At 46.3% G+C, this 20,450-nt stretch overlaps 1 protein-coding gene across 7 annotated transcripts in view; it reads right to left on the bottom strand.

Annotated features, from left to right (window-relative positions):
* The window catches only part of BMPR1B (bone morphogenetic protein receptor type 1B), an 804,535-nt gene that overhangs the window by 668,914 nt on the left and 115,171 nt on the right, over positions 1 to 20,450 (bottom strand). For 6 of the 7 annotated variants that reach the window (XM_063917486.1, XM_063917497.1, XM_063917476.1 and 3 more), the window contains one exon: positions 1,478 to 1,507. The exons of the other annotated variant lie outside the window; for it this stretch is intronic. The gene's annotated coding sequence lies outside the window, so the exon portion shown is untranslated. The remainder of the gene's footprint in view (positions 1 to 1,477; positions 1,508 to 20,450) is intronic. 7 annotated transcript variants of the gene reach the window in all.

The following is a 20,450-nucleotide window of genomic DNA, read 5'->3' as shown; positions in this document are numbered from 1 at the left end:
GCAGTAACTTTCACCACATAGGCATTAGTTTCAAATATGTACAACAAAGTCACAGATTAGGCACAACGGAACTTGGCAAGAAAAACCTACGGTCATTGCATTATATACAGATACAGACTCATTCGCACACAGATGTACAAGTGCTGCAAATCTAATTAATCAGTTTATACTCTTCAAGTGGTTTTGTCACATCACATTACATATAAGATGCATTTTGAGTGATAAAGACACAAAACGATGATCTGTGCAAGCTGAGTTGCACCGAATCTGACACGCTGAGAGGGGCCATTTGGTACAACAGCGGGGAAAGTTTATGATGCCACATCTGTATTTAGCTGGCACATCACATTTTATTGACTCTCCTCGCTAAAACTTTCCTATTGAGATACTCATAAAATTGGATAATTGCTCTGTGGCGAAAACATTGTCATTGTGTACAAAAATGAATTAGGCCCACAGTTTGGAAACCAATGATCTATACCAGTGGTTCTCAAACTCGGTTCTCAGGACCCCACACGGTTCACATTTTCCATGTCACCCAGCAGCTGCACTGTGTATCACCAACTGCCATATTTTAAAAATCTACAGGTGGCCTGCAAAACATGAACCGTGTGGGGTCCTGAGGACTGAGTTTGAGAACCTGTAATCTAAAATAGTTTAATGAACCAATCATGATAAATCAGAATTTCTCACTTAACTTGACACCTGCTGCATTGGGGAAGAGGGCTTGTTTGTATTACTCTGGAACATTGAACTTGTGAAGCGTTGTACTTGTACTTACCCACATTTATTATAGCAAACACTTCTGCGCTTCATGTGTGCACATTCTTTTTTTGTGTTCTGATTGATGATAATTTAATGTTTCATGTACTGATATATTTATTACTATAAAGTGATTCAAAAAAGCTTCAATTCCATGGCACATTTTCACTTCACTGTGATCTATAATGGCTTAATAAGTAATCCCTTTTATGTATTATATACATATCAATCTGCAATGTGTATTTAAAGGTTGACAGATGATAACATTCATAGAAAACAATACATTTATCTTGTTACATGCACTTTCTATCACTTCATTCAAGCCATTGATTTGCTAGACTTACATGAAATTACATTACCCTCAAAACATAGTAGATGAAGATAAGAAACACGTTATTTAAAACAATGCCTTAGTCAGCCTAAAGGGGGGTACAAGGAGCGATGATCACTTAATTTTTAAGCAATCTGACCAGATTGCTTAGAACATCGCTCCATGTGTAGGGGTGCTGGCGACAGCGATGCGCTGCCCCGCGCGTCGCTATCGCTGGTGCTAGATTGGCAGGTAGCTCATTTCACTGCTGTGAATCCCGGTAACTCTAAATGATCAATGCTGGATCACTTGTTGGGGATTGTGGGTCTTTTTGAGCCCTCACACTGAAATGAGCAGCTAGCATGCAATATCATTTGTAAATTAAAGAACAAAATGTTATCTTACCTGTTAAGACTGAAAGTCAAGGGCATCTGCCTGTCAGACAAAGAAGAAAATAAATATATACAAAATGCTAAATAAAATTATCACTACACAATTAGAACATTAAGTTATTTTATTTAGCACCTACTTATTGCACAACACTTTACAGAATAAGTAATCATTCACATAAGTCCTTGTCACAGTGGTCTTCTTAATCTATGTATCCGACCACTCATGTATGCCTTTGAAGAAAGAATAAAGTAAACATGAAAGGGTATTTTAGGGCAGAATGTGGATAAATGTAGGTGGGTGACTTTCATTCATTTAAACTAGAGATGTGCGGGTTCGTATTTAGAGCCCGATTCAGCATGGATCGTAGAAGTGCTGAAACCGCTATTTGTCGATTTCAGCACTTCTGCGGAAGTGCACACGCCACTGCGCACATACGCAAGGTCTTATTCTGCAGTCTTAGGGGGTCATTCAGACCTGATCGCACGCTAGTTTTTTAGCTGAGATCAGGTCAGAACTGCGCATGCGTATGCACCACAGGCGCGTTGTACAACTACAAAGCGGATCGTTGCCCAGCGATGGATTGTACGAAGAATCCGTTCGCACAGCCGATCGCAAGGAGATTGACAGGAAGAGTGCGCTTGTAGGTGTCAACTGACCGTTTTCTGGGAGTGTTTGAAAAAAGGCTGTGTGTCCAAGTGTTTGCATGGTGGGTGTCTGACGTCAACTCCGGCCCCGGACAGGCTGAAGTGATCGTAGCGGCTGAGGAAGTTCTGGGCTACTCAGAAAGTGCACAAAACTTTTTTGTACCGCTCAGTTGCACATGCGATCGCACACTTGCAAAGCGAAAATACACTCCCCTATGGGTGGCGACTATCTGCTCGCAGCAGTGCAAAAAGCCCCTAGCGAGTGATCAGGTCTGAATAACCCCCTTAGTCCCGGTTAAGGGTGTTGCCGGGGTGTCGATGCCGCATTTTGTGGGTTTCTATGCACCGTTTGGCGGGTGACGGGGTGTTGACGCTGCATTTTGTGGGTATCTATGCACCGTTCAGGGGGGTAGGGCGTGTGAACGGAGGCGTATCCGGACCGCTTATGGGGCTGGCCATGGCTGCTGCGTGACATCACACACAGCCGCTGGGACCCAAATCATGGCGATCCGCCATCTGCCTATGCATCTAGGCTGCAAGAGCAGGTGGCTACCCTTATCATGCGAGCGCTTCGTTGCTTGCTGAAGCATTCGCATATTAGCGGGGGGGGGGGGGGGGCGACCCGTCATGCGGTGCGGACAACCAATTAGATGCCATTTTGAGATACAAGTTAATCTGGGTAAATTTTAATAAATATGAACCCGCACATCTCCAATTTAAACATAAATCATTGCAGTATGTTACATAATAACATAGTTAATGAGGTTGACAAAAGACAAATTGCCCATCAAGTTCAATCTGTATTATAATTCTTATCCTATTCTATATTTAGCTAAAGTTTACTGTAATGTCCCAGCAATATGAGTGTGTGTGTGTTAGATAGATAGATAGATAGATAGATAGATAGATAGATAGATAGATAGATAGATAGATACATAGATAGATGACACAGGTACCTACAATATGATAGTCACTTTGGTGCAACAGTCTACTTTATTTGGTAGGATGGCGGTCAACTTTCACAAACAAAAAAGTTACTTCTTTGTGATCCCTAGTACTAAACTAACACAGTTCAACGAATTTCAGATCGACCAGCTGGTGCAGTGTTAGCCGCTCAGCCCAGAAAACCAAACACCTTCTTAAAGATTAAGCACCACCCCGGCTCTATACTAATTGGCTGGCATTAAATGCATGGATTTCCTTTGCCTGAGTTTCCTGCTTCTCTACATAAAGCTGATTAGCCCAGTTGCACTGTTTGGCTTGTCTGACTGCAGCTCCATCCTGCACTCTGCAAGCAACATGAGCTGTAATCTCCTCCAAAAGCATATGGTCAGTCCCCAACTCTGCAACAATATTAACATAGGAGATGATGACCATGTAGATAATGTTCACAATTTAAATAACACAGACATATAAACAGTAATTGTTAATACAGTGTTACGGTGTTACCATTAACCCAAGCACTAATAAAATGAGAAGCTAAATAAGTGGAGCCTATGAGGTAAATGACATTTATGACCTAGTGAAGAACAGTATTGTTATTAAAGGATCAGCATCCCGTTGGTCGGGATGGTGACAGTCATGTGACCAATGCTTGGGAACGTTGATATCCCAAAGGAAAGTATCAGGGTGACGGTAATGGTTAGGGCCCGGGTTGGGGGTTAGGGTTAGGCACTAGAGGGGGTTGTTAGCCATAGCCGCACCCCCCCCCCCATGAGTCTTAGCCCTAGCCACCACACCCTGTAACATAGCCCTATCCACCACCTCTACTATCTTAGTCCTAGCTACCAACCCAGGTGGCTTAGAGAAGGGGAAAGGGGAGGGGTAAAATCATTACCCCGTCCCCTTTCGGCATTATAATTGTCGGGATGCTAGTGTCGGTCATGTGACAGACACTTCATTCAGTTTTTCCTAACAAGCAAAAAAGTTATATATGCATTTTGTTGGGAAGGCTGCTATAGCAAGTGGGTGAGCAAGAAGAAGACATGTAAGCAGCGAATAACCATGCAGTGTACTTGATCAGAAAAGGGGCCACAGTCAATGTTATGTGCCTTTTAAAGCCCCACACTGCCTCACTCTGGCTTTAGTAGCCTCCATCAACCTTTATTTTCCCCACAACTGCCACATGTGCACAAACTCAATTACTTTGGAGGAAACTACAGTTGCATTATCCTGTCAGGAGAGGATGTGAGTTGATTACAGAGAGGATGATTAATAATTTATTACTGAAACAATGGAGCTAGCAAACTGATGTTAAATAATTCACATAATGATTAAAAATATCTTTAAGTCAGCGGGATCATTATATTGTGAAAAAAATGTTTTCTCTAATCTGTTGATCTAACTTTACATAATAGGAAGCAGTGACCCTCCAGCTATTGTTGAACTTCTATTAATAGAAGGATGCAAAGATAGTCTTCTCATATTATCGATTATACCTGTACTTAACAGGCAGGTGCAGGGCCGGATCATAGGAGGGGCCACACATTAGGGCCCCACACACACTGGCCCTCAGAGCTAATAAAACTAGGGCACAGCATTTAGCAGTATCTCCATTCCTCCTAGTGTAGCAATATTAAGTGATACAGGAATACTAAGTTCCAGTTGCAACCTGTAAACATCAGTCATATCAGAATAAAAAATAAATACAGGTATATAGAATATATGTGTCTATGTATGGCCCTTCTTAATTTAGCCCTAAAAAGTACAACTGAATATAAAAGCATTTGACAGTGTTAGAATATGTTACATAATTTATTGGTCCCACTAACACTAATTCCACAATATTTCTCTGCATGTTTCATGCTGGACAGAGAAACATGTTATTGGTCCAGATGAACAGTAGAATAAAACAAGAAATCTTCCAGTAAAATCTACAAACAATACTGTATTTCAAAGAGAGTAAAATAAAGTGAAAATGTCTGGGATGTAATAAAGTTCGAGTTCGGACATTCTTTTAAAAGGGGCAATGACTTGTACATGATTGCACCTTTAAAACAATGGGGGTCATTCCGACCCACTCGCACGCAGCGGTTTTTTGCTGTGGTGTGAATGGGTGCGGAATGCGCATGCGCGGCGGGCGCTGTACGCGTACGCGACATTGCCCGGCGACATGGGGTCACTGGGTTACTCCGCGACTTACAAAGGAAGCAGAGCCGACCACTAAGAAGAATGACGTGACGGAGGCGTGGCTGGGCGGATCCGGAGCGTTTGGAGCCGTTTTCGGGGAGTGGTGAGTATAACGTAGGTGTGTCCAGCAAAACAGAGGGCGGCGGAGTGACGTCAAAGCCGAGCCCATCATCGCTGGATCCACTGCACAGGGTAAGTAGCTGCAGGGCTGGTCTTGTCTTGTGTGAAAAATGTTTTGCTTAGCAGGGCTGCACAAGCGATCGCAGCCCTGCTAAGCTAAAATACACTCCCCCATAGGTGTGGCTAGTTGATCGCAGCAGCAGCAAAAAGTTGCTGGCTGTGATCAAATTGTAATGACCCCCAATGTCCGAGTTCGGCCGGCATACTGCACGGCCGCCGAACTATTACTTCATTACATCCCGCCCAATATGTCCACAGCTCAAAGCATACACTAAAAGCATTTACACAGAATTATGAAAATGATCAGCTGTGCTATATAAGGTTGATAAACTGCTATCCAGATTTGACTTGTGGTTTTTTTATGGCTTGTAAATTATTCCTACAGAAAAGGCCATATTAACGATGGGACAGATGTGGCCATAGCCCCAGGTCTCCACATAAAAAAAGTACCATCATCATGACTATATGATGATGAACAGCCACCCAGCTGGCCACACGGTCAGCCATAAATCATAAGTATTAATATTGTATTTCCATTTACCTTACAAAATAGTGCAATTTTTCGCACTATATGCAATTATATATTTAGAAAGACATTGTGGCACTGGCCACACCCACACAGCATTGGCCAAAGTTCATCTGTTTCTAACAATAGGAGCTTGATCAGCTTACATAGAAACATAGAATTTGACACCAGATAAGAAGCACTAGCCCATCTAGTCTACCCTAAACACATGTACATGCACACACTTACACACAAGGTTGTTTTTGTTGTTGTTGTTGTTTTTGAGACAATTAACCTACCAGCATATTTTTGGATTGTAGGAAGAAATATGAATAACCGCAGGAAACCCACACATGCACGGGGAGAATATACAAAGATCCACACAGTTAGGGCTGTGCTGGAATATGAACCCATGACCTCAGTGCTGTGAGGCAGTAATGCTAACCATTACACCATCAACACCTAGCTGCCAAATCGATGGCAAAGTCAAAACAGTCTGGCCAAATCCGGACTAGTGCCTTAAGGACAAAAAACAAAAATTAAATGGACTATAAGTATACAACTGTGAAGACCAAACCAAGGAGTCAGGAAACAGAACCAGACATTTGTTCAGAATAAGCACCCTGAAAAGAAGAAATCAGGGAGTCCCAGAACATAGGGCATGAAAACAGCATGCCCACCCAGTAAGAGAAATTGAACCCAGGAGGACTTGGACCCAGTCATTGTACAGCTAAAGAAGATGATACATACCCTGAGCCATCCAGGCATCATAGTGCAACAAAAGGCAGTCAGACACATGAACTCCCTCTTAAAAATGCGGAGAGAAAAAACACAAACCTTCGGAAAGAGACATTTGGTCCTGTATGCCCCAAATACACTTACAGAGGCAAGGCGTAGAGCAGCCAAGACTCCCATTCCAGAAGCACACATGTGGAACAGGCCTAGTACCAAGACAATGTTGATAGCAGCTGAGATTCTGACTCCAGAATCAGAAACACTTGGCAATGATGGACACAATTGGCCAGTGCTTGGCCACAATGTGTGTCCCAGTGTAGTAACAACTAGCCGGTCTAGATGAACAACCCCAGAAAAACCAAGGCTGGGACCAACCCAGTCTTCACAGAAATCAGACCGAGACTGAACAAGGAGAATGGTCATCTAGAAGGACAGCTATTAATCCCTGTAGCTGAATGGAATACAACAAAAAACAAGATCATAAAATAGAAGTCTGCAGAGGAGCTCCAGGATGCGCAACTGCGACATGGCTCAATAGAAAAATAGACACCGGAGTCAACGCATACTCTCACTTCTACAGATGGTGACATAGCCCCCTACAACAAAGAGGAAAACTCCTAAACCAAAGTTCAGAAAAGACAACCAAGGCATCTGACCTGGGTCTGAGAACGGGATTTAAAGAACCCATAGCCTAGGAACAATGGTCACCTAAAGATGACACATCTACAGCTACAGGATGTAGACATGGTTCAAAAACTGGGCAGGAATACAGACCACCATGAAAAAGGAGCACTGGCCTGTCTAGGACAGTCCTATCTTCTTATAATGGGATGTGCGACCTTGCTGGGACTTAGTACTACAATATAGGAACAAGGGTGCAGGTGCACCATACACCATTAAAATGATATCAACCATAATATTCAAGGTTCTTGGAATATATTGGCCAGTATATGATCCTGCCCATCTACTTCATGGTGACCTCGTCGGACAGGTCCCTAACACTATAGGGGTTCACCTCCGTGGCGCAGAGCACCCCCAAACTACCCCAGCCATACCACCCCAGGTCATCACACAGATAAAGGATAGAAGTGAGAGATCAGTGTAGGCAAATGAAAGAGGCTGCTGAGTGTTAATAAGAGGACAGCAGTAAGGTGTCAGAGTGTTAGAAAGTGAGGTTAGCTGATCAGTGTTACAAGTGTAAAAGAAGTGTGAAAAATGCTACATAAATATAAAACAAACACAAGGTGATATAAGTCTTAAAAATAAATGTAAGGTGGCGATGCGCCAAAGTGGTCCAGCCAGAGCAATCCAGGGAGCCCACGTCCCAAAAGTTCACCCCCAAACTGACTTTCTATATAATTAAAAGGATCTTACCTATGGCTATTGTGCAGTCAGCATGTGCTAGTTCCCTACTGCTGTCTTCTTTTTAACACTCAGCATCCTCTTTCATTTGTTTACACTGATCTCTCACTTCTATCCTTTATCTGTGGTATGGCTGGGGTAGTTTGAGGGTGCTCTGCGCCCCAGAGGCAAACCTCTATAGTGTTAGAGATGTGTCCGAAGAGGTCACCGTGAAGTAGGTGGGCAGGTTCATATACTGGCCAATATATGCCAAGAACCTTGAATATTTTTTTTTTTTTAAACACGATTTATTGGGTGGATCAAAATTAGATTACATTGGTAACAGAGCACCCGGACAATTTGGGTGTTTAAAGAACAAATATAGGCCCTCATTCCGAGTTGTTCGCTCGGTATTTTTCATCGCATCGCAATGAAAATCCGCTTAGTACGCATGCGCAATATTCGCACTGCGACTGCGCCAAGTAATTTAACAATGAAGATAGTATTTTTACTCACGGCTTTTTCGTCGCTCCGGCGATCGTAATGTGATTGACAGGAAATGGGTGTTACTGGGCGGAAACACGGCGTTTTATGGGCGTGTGGTTGAAAACGCTACCGTTTCCGGAAAAAACGCAGGAGTGGCTGGAGAAACGGAGGAGTGTCTGGGCGAACGCTGGGTGTGTTTGTGACGTCAAACCAGGAACGACAAGCACTGAACTGATCGCACAGGCAGAGTAAGGTTGAAGTTACTCAGAAACTGCTCAGTAGTTTGTAATCGCAATATTGCGATTACATCGGTCGCAATTTTAAGAAGCTAAGATACACTCCCAGTAGGCGTAGGCTTAGCGTGTGTAACTCTGCTAAATTCGCCTTGCGACCGATCAACTCGGAATGAGGGCCATAGTTACAATGAATTGTTACAACAACAGAATAATTGATCCTTTTTTTTGTTTTTGTTTTCCCCTTATTTTAAAAGAGTAAAGTTAAGATGTATGCGGTGGGGAACTCTCGGCGACGGATTGGCCTTCCGTCATAGAGAGTCAGCGGAGGCAATGAGAAGAAAAGAGTACTCAGAAATCGAGTAAAAGGGGGCAGAAAAGCAGGTGAGGCTGAGAGCCTCCAGTCGGAGAGAGAAGGAGGGGGAGTAGAGGGGGGGGAGGGGTGGCCCTCCAGGGCAGGAGGCGGGCCGCACCGCGGGGTACCGTGTCAGGCTACAAATGGGGAGGAGGCTTGTTGTAGGTTTAGCCACGGGGACCATACTTTGTCAAATTGTTTCGAGGTGTTACGTATGACTGCGGTCATATATTCCATTTTGTGGACATACCATATTCGGGAGATTATCACCGGCATTGGTGAGGGGGTCAGGTTCTTCCAGTCTGTAGCAATTTGGCATGTCATTGCCGAAACTACATGTCGAAATAGTCTGTTTTGGTGTCTATTGAGGATTGGGAGGGACATGGGGAGCAAGAAGTATTGGGGGTCAGGGGGGATAGAGATATCAAATAAGCGCGAAAGCAATATAATGAGTTCACCCCATATTTTGTGAATTTTGGGGCAGGCCCACCATATGTGTAAGAAAGAGCCACTGTCCGTTAGAGATGAGCGGGTTCGGTTCCTCGGAATTCGAACCCGCCCGAACTTCAGCTTTTTTTACACGGATCCGAGCGACTCGGATCTTCCCGCCTTGCTCGGTTAACCCGAGCGCGCCCGAACGTCATCATGACGCTGTCGGATTCTCGCGAGGCTCGGATTCTATCGCGAGACTCGGATTCTATATAAGGAGCCGCGCGTCGCCGCCATTTTCACACGTGCATTGAGATTGATAGGGAGAGGACGTGGCTGGCGTCCTCTCCATTTAGATTAGAAGAGAGAGAGTGAGATTGAGACAGAGACACTTGATTTACTGGAGCTTAGGAGTACTAGAGAGAGAGTGCAGAGTTTACTAGTGACTGACCACTGACCAGTGACCACCAGTGCAGTTTTATTTAATATAATCCGTTCTCTGCCTGAAAAAAACGATACACAGTGACTCAGTCACATACCATATCTGTGCTCAGCCCAGTGTGCTGCATCATCTATGTATAATATCTGACTGTGCTCACACAGCTTAATTGTGGGGGAGACTGGGGAGCAGTTATAGGTTATAGCAGGAGCCAGGAGTACATACATATTATTAAAATTAAACAGTGCACACTTTTGCTGCAGGAGTGCCACTGCCAGTGTGACTGACCAGTGACCTGACCACACTGACCACCAGTATAGTATACTATATTGTGATTGCCTGAAAAAGTTAAACACTCATCGTGTGACTTGTGTGGTGTTTTTTTATTCTATAAAAAACTCATTCTGCTGACAGACAGTGTCCAGCAGGTCCGTCATTATATAATATATACCTGTCCGGCTGCAGTAGTGATATATATATATTTTTTATATCATTATTTATCATCCAGTCGCAGCAGACACAGTACGGTAGTTCACGGCTGTAGCTACCTCTGTGTCGGCACTCGGCAGTCCATCCATAATTGTATACCACCTACCCGTGGTTTTTTTTTTCTTTCTTCTTTATACATACTACATCTCATTATCATCCAGTCTATATTAGCAGCAGACACAGTACAGTACGGTAGTCCACGGCTGTAGCTACCTCTGTGTCGGCACTCGGCAGTCCATCCATAATTGTATACCACCTACCCGTGGTTTTTTTTTTCTTCTTTATACATACTACATCTCATTATCATCCAGTCTATATTAGCAGCAGACACAGTACAGTACGGTAGTCCACGGCTGTAGCTACCTCTGTGTCGGCACTCGGCAGTCCATCCATAATTGTATACCACCTACCCGTGGTTTTTTTTTCTTTCTTCTTTATACATACTACATCTCATTATCAACCAGTCTATATTAGCAGCAGACACAGTACAGTACGGTAGTCCACGGCTGTAGCTACCTCTGTGTCGGCACTCGGCAGTCCGTCCATAATTGTATACCACCTACCCGTGGTTTTTTTTTCTTTCTTCTTTATACATACTACATCTCATTATCATCCAGTCTATATTAGCAGCAGACACAGTACAGTACGGTAGTCCATGGCTGTAGCTACCTCTGTGTCGGCACTCGGCAGTCCGTCCATAATTGTATACCACCTACCCGTGGTTTTTTTTTCTTTCTTCTTTATACATACTACATCTCATTATCATCCAGTCTATATTAGCAGCAGACACAGTACAGTACGGTAGTCCACGGCTGTAGCTACCTCTGTGTCGGCACTCGGCAGTCCATCCATAATTGTATACCACCTACCCGTGGTTTTTTTTTCTTTCTTCTTTATACATACTACATCTCATTATCATCCAGTCTATATTAGCAGCAGACACAGTACAGTACGGTAGTCCACGGCTGTAGCTACCTCTGTGTCGGCACTCGGCAGTCCATCCATAATTGTATACTAGTATCCATCCATCTCCATTGTTTACCTGAGGTGCCTTTTAGTTGTGCCTATTAAAATATGGAGAACAAAAATGTTGAGGTTCCAAAATTAGGGAAAGATCAAGATCCACTTCCACCTCGTGCTGAAGCTGCTGCCACTAGTCATGGCCGAGACGATGAAATGCCAGCAACGTCGTCTGCCAAGGCCGATGCCCAATGTCATAGTACAGAGCATGTCAAATCCAAAACACCAAATATCAGTAAAAAAAGGACTCCAAAACCTAAAATAAAATTGTCGGAGGAGAAGCGTAAACTTGCCAATATGCCATTTACCACACGGAGTGGCAAGGAACGGCTGAGGCCCTGGCCTATGTTCATGGCTAGTGGTTCAGCTTCACATGAGGATGGAAGCACTCAGCCTCTCGCTAGAAAACTGAAAAGACTCAAGCTGGCAAAAGCACCGCAAAGAACTGTGCGTTCTTCGAAATCCCAAATCCACAAGGAGAGTCCAATTGTGTCGGTTGCGATGCCTGACCTTCCCAACACTGGACGTGAAGAGCATGCGACTTCCACCATTTGCACGCCCCCTGCAAGTGCTGGAAGGAGCACCCGCAGTCCAGTTCCTGATAGTCAGATTGAAGATGTCAGTGTTGAAGTACACCAGGATGAGGAGGATATGGGTGTTGCTGGCGCTGGGGAGGAAATTGACAAGGAGGATTCTGATGGTGAGGTGGTTTGTTTAAGTCAGGCACCCGGGGAGACACCTGTTGTCCGTGGGAGGAATATGGCCGTTGACATGCCTGGTGAAAATACCAAAAAAATCAGCTCTTCGGTGTGGAAGTATTTCACCAGAAATGCGGACAACATTTGTCAAGCCGTGTGTTCCCTTTGTCAAGCTGTAATAAGTAGGGGTAAGGACGTTAACCACCTCGGAACATCCTCCCTTATACGTCACCTGAAGCGCATTCATAATAAGTCAGTGACAAGTTCAAAAACTTTGGCCGACAGCGGAAGCAGTCCACTGACCAGTAAATCCCTTCCTCTTGTAACCAAGCTCACGCAAACCACCCCACCAACTCCCTCAGTGTAAATTTCCTCCTTCCCCAGGAATGCCAATAGTCCTGCAGGCCATGTCACTGGCAATTCTGACGAGTCCTCTCCTGCCTGGGATTCCTCCGATGCATCCTTGCGTGTAACGCCTACTGCTGCTGGCGCTGCTGTTGTTGCTGCTGGGAGTCGATGGTCATCCCAGAGGGGAAGTCGTAAGCCCACTTGTACTACTTCCAGTAAGCAATTGACTGTCCAACAGTCCTTTGCGAGGAAGATGAAATATCACAGCAGTCATCCTGCTGCAAAGCGGATAACTGAGGCCTTGACAACTATGTTGGTGTTAGACGTGCGTCCGGTATCCGCCGTTAGTTCACAGGGAACTAGACAATTTATTGAGGCAGTGTGCCCCCGTTACCAAATACCATCTAGGTTCCACTTCTCTAGGCAGGCGATACCGAGAATGTACACGGACGTCAGAAAAAGACTCACCAGTGTCCTAAAAAATGCAGTTGTACCCAATGTCCACTTAACCACGGACATGTGGACAAGTGGAGCAGGGCAGGGTCAGGACTATATGACTGTGACAGCCCACTGGGTAGATGTATGGACTCCCGCCGCAAGAACAGCAGCGGCGGCACCAGTAGCAGCATCTCGCAAACGCCAACTCTTTCCTAGGCAGGCTACGCTTTGTATCACCGCTTTCCAGAATACGCACACAGCTGAAAACCTCTTACGGCAACTGAGGAAGATCATCGCGGAATGGCTTACCCCAATTGGACTCTCCTGTGGATTTGTGGCATCGGACAACGCCAGCAATATTGTGTGTGCATTAAATATGGGCAAATTCCAGCACGTCCCATGTTTTGCACATACCTTGAATTTGGTGGTGCAGAATTTTTTAAAAAACAACAGGGGCGTGCAAGAGATGCTGTCGGTGGCCAGAAGAATTGCGGGACACTTTCGGCGTACAGGCACCACGTACAGAAGACTGGAGCACCACCAAAAACTACTGAACCTGCCCTGCCATCATCTGAAGCAAGAAGTGGTAACGAGGTGGAATTCAACCCTCTATATGCTTCAGAGGTTGGAGGAGCAGCAAAAGGCCATTCAAGCCTATACAATTGAGCACGATATAGGAGGTGGAATGCACCTGTCTCAAGTGCAGTGGAGAATGATTTCAACGTTGTGCAAGGTTCTGATGCCCTTTGAACTTGCCACACGTGAAGTCAGTTCAGACACTGCCAGCCTGAGTCAGGTCATTCCCCTCATCAGGCTTTTGCAGAAGAAGCTGGAGACATTGAAGGAGGAGCTAACACGGAGCGATTCCGCTAGGCATGTGGGACTTGTGGATGGAGCCCTTAATTCGCTTAACAAGGATTCACGGGTGGTCAATCTGTTGAAATCAGAGCACTACATTTTGGCCACCGTGCTCGATCCTAGATTTAAAACCTACCTTGGATCTCTCTTTCCGGCAGACACAAGTCTGCTGGGGTTGAAAGACCTGCTGGTGAGAAAATTGTCAAGTCAAGCGGAACGCGACCTGTCAACATCTCCTCCTTCACATTCTCCCGCAACTGGGGGTGCGAGGAAAAGGCTCAGAATTCCGAGCCCACCCGCTGGCGGTGATGCAGGGCAGTCTGGAGCGACTGCTGATGCTGACATCTGGTCCGGACTGAAGGACCTGACAACGATTACGGACATGTCGTCTACTGTCACTGCATATGATTCTCTCAACATTGAAAGAATGGTGGAGGATTATATGAGTGACCGCATCCAAGTAGGCACGTCACACAGTCCGTACTTATACTGGCAGGAAAAAGAGGCAATTTGGAGGCCCTTGCACAAACTGGCTTTATTCTACCTAAGTTGCCCTCCTACAAGTGTGTACTCCGAAAGAGTGTTTAGTGCCGCCGCTCACCTTGTCAGCAATCGGCGTACGAGGTTACATCCAGAAAATGTGGAGAAGATGATGTTCATTAAAATGAATTATAATCAATTCCTCCGCGGAGACATTGACCAGCAGCAATTGCCTCCACAAAGTACACAGGGAGCTGAGATGGTGGATTCCAGTGGGGACGAATTGATAATCTGTGAGGAGGGGGATGTACACAGTGATATATCGGAGGATGATGATGAGGTGGACATCTTGCCTCTGTAGAGCCAGTTTGTGCAAGGAGAGATTAATTGCTTCTTTTTTGGGGGGGGTCCAAACCAACCCGTCATATCAGTCACAGTCGTGTGGCAGACCCTGTCACTGAAATGATGGGTTGGTTAAAGTGTGCATGTCCTGTTTTGTTTATACAACATAAGGGTGGGTGGGAGGGCCCAAGGACAATTCCATCTTGCACCTCTTTTTTCTTTTATTTTTATTTGCGTCATGTGCTGTTTGGGGAGGGTTTTTTGGAAGGGACATCCTGCGTGACACTGCAGTGCCACTCCTAGATGGGCCCGGTGTTTGTGTCGGCCACTAGGGTCGCTTATCTTACTCACACAGTCAGCTACCTCATTGCGCCTCTTTTTTTCTTTGCGTCATGTGCTGTTTGGGGAGGGTTTTTTGGAAGGGACATCCTGCGTGACACTGCAGTGCCACTCCTAGATGGGCCCGGTGTTTGTGTCGGCCACTAGGGTCGCTTATCTTACTCACACAGTCAGCTACCTCATTGCGCCTCTTTTTTTCTTTGCGTCATGTGCTGTTTGGGGAGGGTTTTTTGGAAGGGACATCCTGCGTGACACTGCAGTGCCACTCCTAGATGGGCCCGGTGTTTGTGTCGGCCACTAGGGTCGCTTATCTTACTCACACAGCTACCTCATTGCGCCTCTTTTTTTCTTTGCGTCATGTGCTGTTTGGGGAGGGTTTTTTGGAAGGGACATCCTGCGTGACACTGCAGTGCCACTCCTAGATGGGCCCGGTGTTTGTGTCGGCCACTAGGGTCGCTTATCTTACTCACACAGCGACCTCGGTGCAAATTTTAGGACTAAAAATAATATTGTGAGGTGTGAGGTATTCAGAATAGACTGAAAATGAGTGGAAATTATGGTTTTTGAGGTTAATAATACTTTGGGATCAAAATGACCCCCAAATTCTATGATTTAAGCTGTTTTTAAGGGTTTTTTGAAAAAAACACCCGAATCCAAAACACACCCGAATCCGACAAAAAAAATTCGGTGAGGTTTTGCCAAAACGCGGTCGAACCCAAAACACGGCCGCGGAACCGAACTCAAAACCAAAACCCGAAAAATTTCCGGCGCTCATCTCTACTGTCCGTGCACCCCCTCCAGCAACCATCTGGGGTGTTGGGGAACATAGTGTGTAGACGGGCTGGGACATAGTACCAGCGGTAGAGTAGTTTATATATGTTTTCTTTAATTTTCACACAGATAGAGCTGGAGGCAGCATTGTCCCATATATCTACCCAGTCTTCATTGTCTATAGTTACTCTCAGTTCCTTTTCCCATGCCGCTTCGTGGGGGGCTTGGGATGTGTTGGGGTAGTCGTCAAGTAAGATGTGAATATCTGATATGAGGCCCTTGGTGTTGGTGCGTTTCCAGCAAATGTATTCGAAGGGAGATAAGTGTCTGTGGAGGAGGGTGGTGGTAATGGTGGAGTGGAAGTGTCTGATTTGTAGGTAGCGGAAGAAATCCGAAGAGGGGATTGCTGTTCCTTCACGGATATCCGCGAATTGTGGGAAAGTAGCATTGGAAGTAATATCGTTAACGTATAATATACCACTCGAGCGCCAACGTGTATGCGAGGCTTTACCCATGCCTGGAGGAAAGGCTGGGTTGTGAAATAGTGGAATTAGCGGAGATGGGTATGGGGCTAAATTGAACCGTCTATTTGTTAGATCCCATGTCGCTAATGAACGGCTTACTACGGGGTGCGAGAGGGCCGCGCGTGGGCGCTGATTCCGGTGAAGCCACAGTAGGGAGGATAATGTAGCTAGGCCCGTTTCCTTTGCCTCTATCCCCACCCAGACCTTTCGTGTCCCTCCCTCGTTGCACCATTGTGCGCACTGAGCAAGTTGTGCAGCATAGAAATATTTCTTAAAGTCCGGGATACCCAGGCCTCCGCCTCTGGAGGGGCGTTGAAGCAATTTAAGTCTAACGCGGGGACGCTTATGGTTCCAGATAAAAAGGGAGGATTGGCGTTGCAGGGTCTTGAACACGTAGGTAGGGACGTAAATCGGGAGGGTCTGAAATAAATACAAAAGCCGGGGGAGTACGCTCATCTTGACGGAGTTAATTCTGCCTATCCATGATATAAAGTAGCTGGACCATTCCACCAAATCTTCCTTGATTGTCTGCAATAAACGGGGATAGTTTGCTTGGAAAAGTTGGTGGTGATGGTGAGTCAGGTACACACCGAGGTATTTGATTTTCTTTGTGTACCAGTTACATGGGAGGATGTTCTGGAGGTCCTGTTTGAGATCTGCTGGGATATAAAAGTTGAGGACCTCTGTTTTATTAACATTTATTTTATATCCAGAGAACTGGGAGTATGAGGTGATCTCAGATAAGAGGGCGGGGAGAGATTGGGCTGGGTCTGTGAGGGAGATCAGGACATCGTCGGCATATAACGCTATCTTATGTTCGGATAGGCCTGTGGATATTCCACGAATAGAATTGTTGTTGCGGATTCTTGCTGCTAGGGGCTCCATGACTAGTGCGAAAATTAACGGGGAAAGGGGGCATCCCTGTCTGGTACCGTTGGCAATCTCAAAACTGGAGGAGGAGACACCATTAACCATAACCTGGGCCGATGGGGAGCGGTAAAGTGCTTTGATCCCTTCCAAAAATTCTCCGGAGAATCCCAGTTTGCCAAGGACTACAAAGGCAAAAGACCACGATATACGGTCGAAGGCCTTTTCCGCATCGAGAGCCAGGATAAGAGAGGGAGATTTCCTTTTTTGAATCGAATATATTAGATCTATGGCCCTTCTGGTGTTATCAGGTGCCTGGCGTCCAGGGATGAAGCCGACCTGGTCCGGGTGGACCAGACCGGGCATCAAAGGCCCCAGGCGATTAGCTAATATTTTCGCGTATATCTTCAGGTCGACATTCAATAGTGAAATCGGTCTGTAGTTCAGGCAGCTAGTCGGGTCTTTGTCGGGCTTTGGGATTACCACTATATCGGCTCGGGTGGTCTCTGGCAGGAAGGAGGCTCCCTTAAAAACACCGTTAAATAGGGAGGTTAGGTGTGGGGTCAGCTCCTTCGCGAAGAGTTTATAATATTGGGCTGTGAAACCATCCGGGCCTGGGGCGGCCGACGAGCGCATTGATCGTATGGCGGCTAATGTCTCCTCCTCCGAGATTCGACAATTAAGGGCTTCCGACTGCGAATCCGACAGGGTTGGGAGGGGAGTATCAGACAAGTATGAGCGCATTCCCCCCGTCTCTTCAGGAGACTGCTGGGGTGGGTCAGGTAGGTTATAAAGGGAGCTATAAAACAAACGGAATTCTTCGGCCATCACTTCAGGGTCATATGTATAGGTTCCCCTTCGTGACGAATACAATTTATCTATTGCACCCAACGCTTGCTTGCGGCGTAGTTTGTTGGCCAGTAGGGAATCTATTTTATCCATTTTATCATAGAAGCGTTGTTGCAGCTTCCGGAGGATCAATGCCGCGCGATTGGAAAGAAGGGTGTTAAGTTGTCCCCGGAGGGAATCTATCTGAGTGAGCAGGGAAGGATTGGGGGATGCTTTATGTTTGGATAGAAGGGTGGCTATTTCTGCTTCGAGGGAGGATATCTCCTGCGCGGCTTTTTTCTTAAGGGCTGACGATTTTGCTAATAAGGCTCCGCGAATCGTAGCTTTGTGGGCTTCCCAGAGAACATTGAGCGAGATATCGGGAGATGTGTTTTCGGTGAAGTAGTGTGTGATTGCTAGTCTGGTTTCCTCTAGTGCTGAGGGGTGTTGTAAAAGCGAGTCGTCCAGACGCCATTTGTATCTCTTACGCGGCGCGCGGTATATATCTATGAGGAGATAGACCCCAGCGTGATCCGTCCATGACAGAGGTGTAATGCCCGTGTCCGAGATCAGTGGCATGAGGGCAGAGGAGATGTGGATCATATCGATCCTGGAGTAGTGATGGTGTGGGGCTGAAAGATGCGTGAAATCTTTGGTGTGAGGGTGTTGGGAACGCCAAGTGTCACAGAGGCCGTGATGTTTCATGATGGCGGTAAGTGTGCGGGAGGCCCGAGGGAGGGTTGTTATAGAAGCATGAGGGGGGGGGGCAGATTTGTATAGCAAGGGGTCGATTATGGTGTTAAAATCGCCACCCATAATAATGCTTCCTTGTGCTTCCCGTGATAAGCGTTTAGAAAGAGAGTCGAAAAACAGAGACTGGTCTTGGTTGGGGGCATAGGTGGAGACCAGTGTGAGAGCCGTTGAGCGGAGGGTGCCCATTACCATGAGGAAACGTCCTTCTGGGTCTGTCACTGTCTTAGAGTGAATAAACGGGATGTTACGGCGAACTAATATGGCCACACCCCGTTTTTTACAGTCTGCCGAAGCAAAGTAGGACTGGGAGAACCATTTGCCCTTAAGCTGGGTATGGGGACCGGTGAGATGCGTTTCCTGGAGAAATGCTATGTCGATTTTCTCACGTCTGCAGGCGCTCAGGAACACGGTGCGTTTCCTAGGGGAGTTTAGGCCATTTACATTGGCCGAGAATATTTTAAGGGCCATGGCTGTTTACATGGGGGAGTATGACATATTGCCCTAAAGGTCCAGTAACGTACCGCCCGCGCCAGGAGAGGGCCACCCCTCCGGACCTAGCAAGAAAAGGAGCGGGAAGGTCAGGCAGAGGTCGCCAGAAGAGGGAAAGAAAGAGGAAAATAGAGAAGAAAAAGAAACACCCCAAACGGGGAAACATCCCTAAAGTTGTGGGTCCCATTCGGGGACCGCCTGGGGAAAAAGCATTGCATCAGTAACATTGTAAGCATCAGTGAGGGATTATGGGGGGGTAACCAGGGTACCATGTGGGAGGGCCTAGGGTGCCCGGGCCACAAGGGTCAGGATCGGCCTTTTTAACTATATCGGACATATTACAGTATAGGACAGTGAGAACTGTGTCCAGACAACAAGAAATTCAAACGTAAATTCGAAATGGGGAGGGGGAAGGGGGGAGAAGGAGGGGGTTGGGGAAGGGGGAGAAAGGAGGGAGGGAGGGAGAGACACACAAAAAAATATATATATATAAACAGGGGTGGGGGGGAGGATAAACCACAGGGGTGCAAGCAAGTATGGTTTAGTTATAACAGCAATAACAGAAGATAATTACGATACTGGCAAAAGGATGGAGGTCGGGTCATCCACGACTTTGGCTCAGTTCAATGCGCGTAAGTGTTGCGCCAGCATGACGTATATGATCCACAGTGGGGGGCTCCCCAAGTCAGGGAGGGTCTTTGTCCACGTTACGCTGTCGGGTCACCCTCGTCCAGTCGGGAAGGGGTGGCGGAGGGTGCGGTGTTTTCGATGAAGAAGTCGCCGAATCTGCTACGGGTGATGCTGGGAGGAGATCTAACTTTGCCAGTAGGTCCTGTCCCTGGTTTAGGGTCTTGACTGAGTGGACAAAGTTGTTGACCGAGACGTGGAGTTGAAAAGGGAATCCCTATCTGTATCTGATCTGATGCTGTCGCAGGATCCGGGTGACCGGCTGGAGGTCCCGCCGTTTCTGGATCGTGGAGGGGGCTAGGTCCTGATAAATCTGTAGTTGCATACCCTTAAACAGAGTCTCCGGTGAGTCTCGAACGGAGGACAAAATTTTCTCTTTCGAACGGAAATAATGGAAACGGATAATAACATCCCTGGGTGGTTGGGCAGGAGACGGTTTTGCACGGAGTGCTCTATGTGCCCTGTCGCAGAGGCATTCTTCGTCTGTGAGGTCTGGTGTTATGTGCGCGAAGAAATCTCTCAGAAATGCCGGCAGCGATGTTCCGAGGACCGATTCTGGGATGCCGCGTATGCGTAGG

This window comes from Pseudophryne corroboree, chromosome 1, assembly GCF_028390025.1.
Source record: "Pseudophryne corroboree isolate aPseCor3 chromosome 1, aPseCor3.hap2, whole genome shotgun sequence".
NCBI classification, from domain to species: Eukaryota; Metazoa; Chordata; class Amphibia; order Anura; family Myobatrachidae; genus Pseudophryne; species Pseudophryne corroboree.
This window is presented reverse-complemented; position numbering and strand designations above follow the sequence as displayed.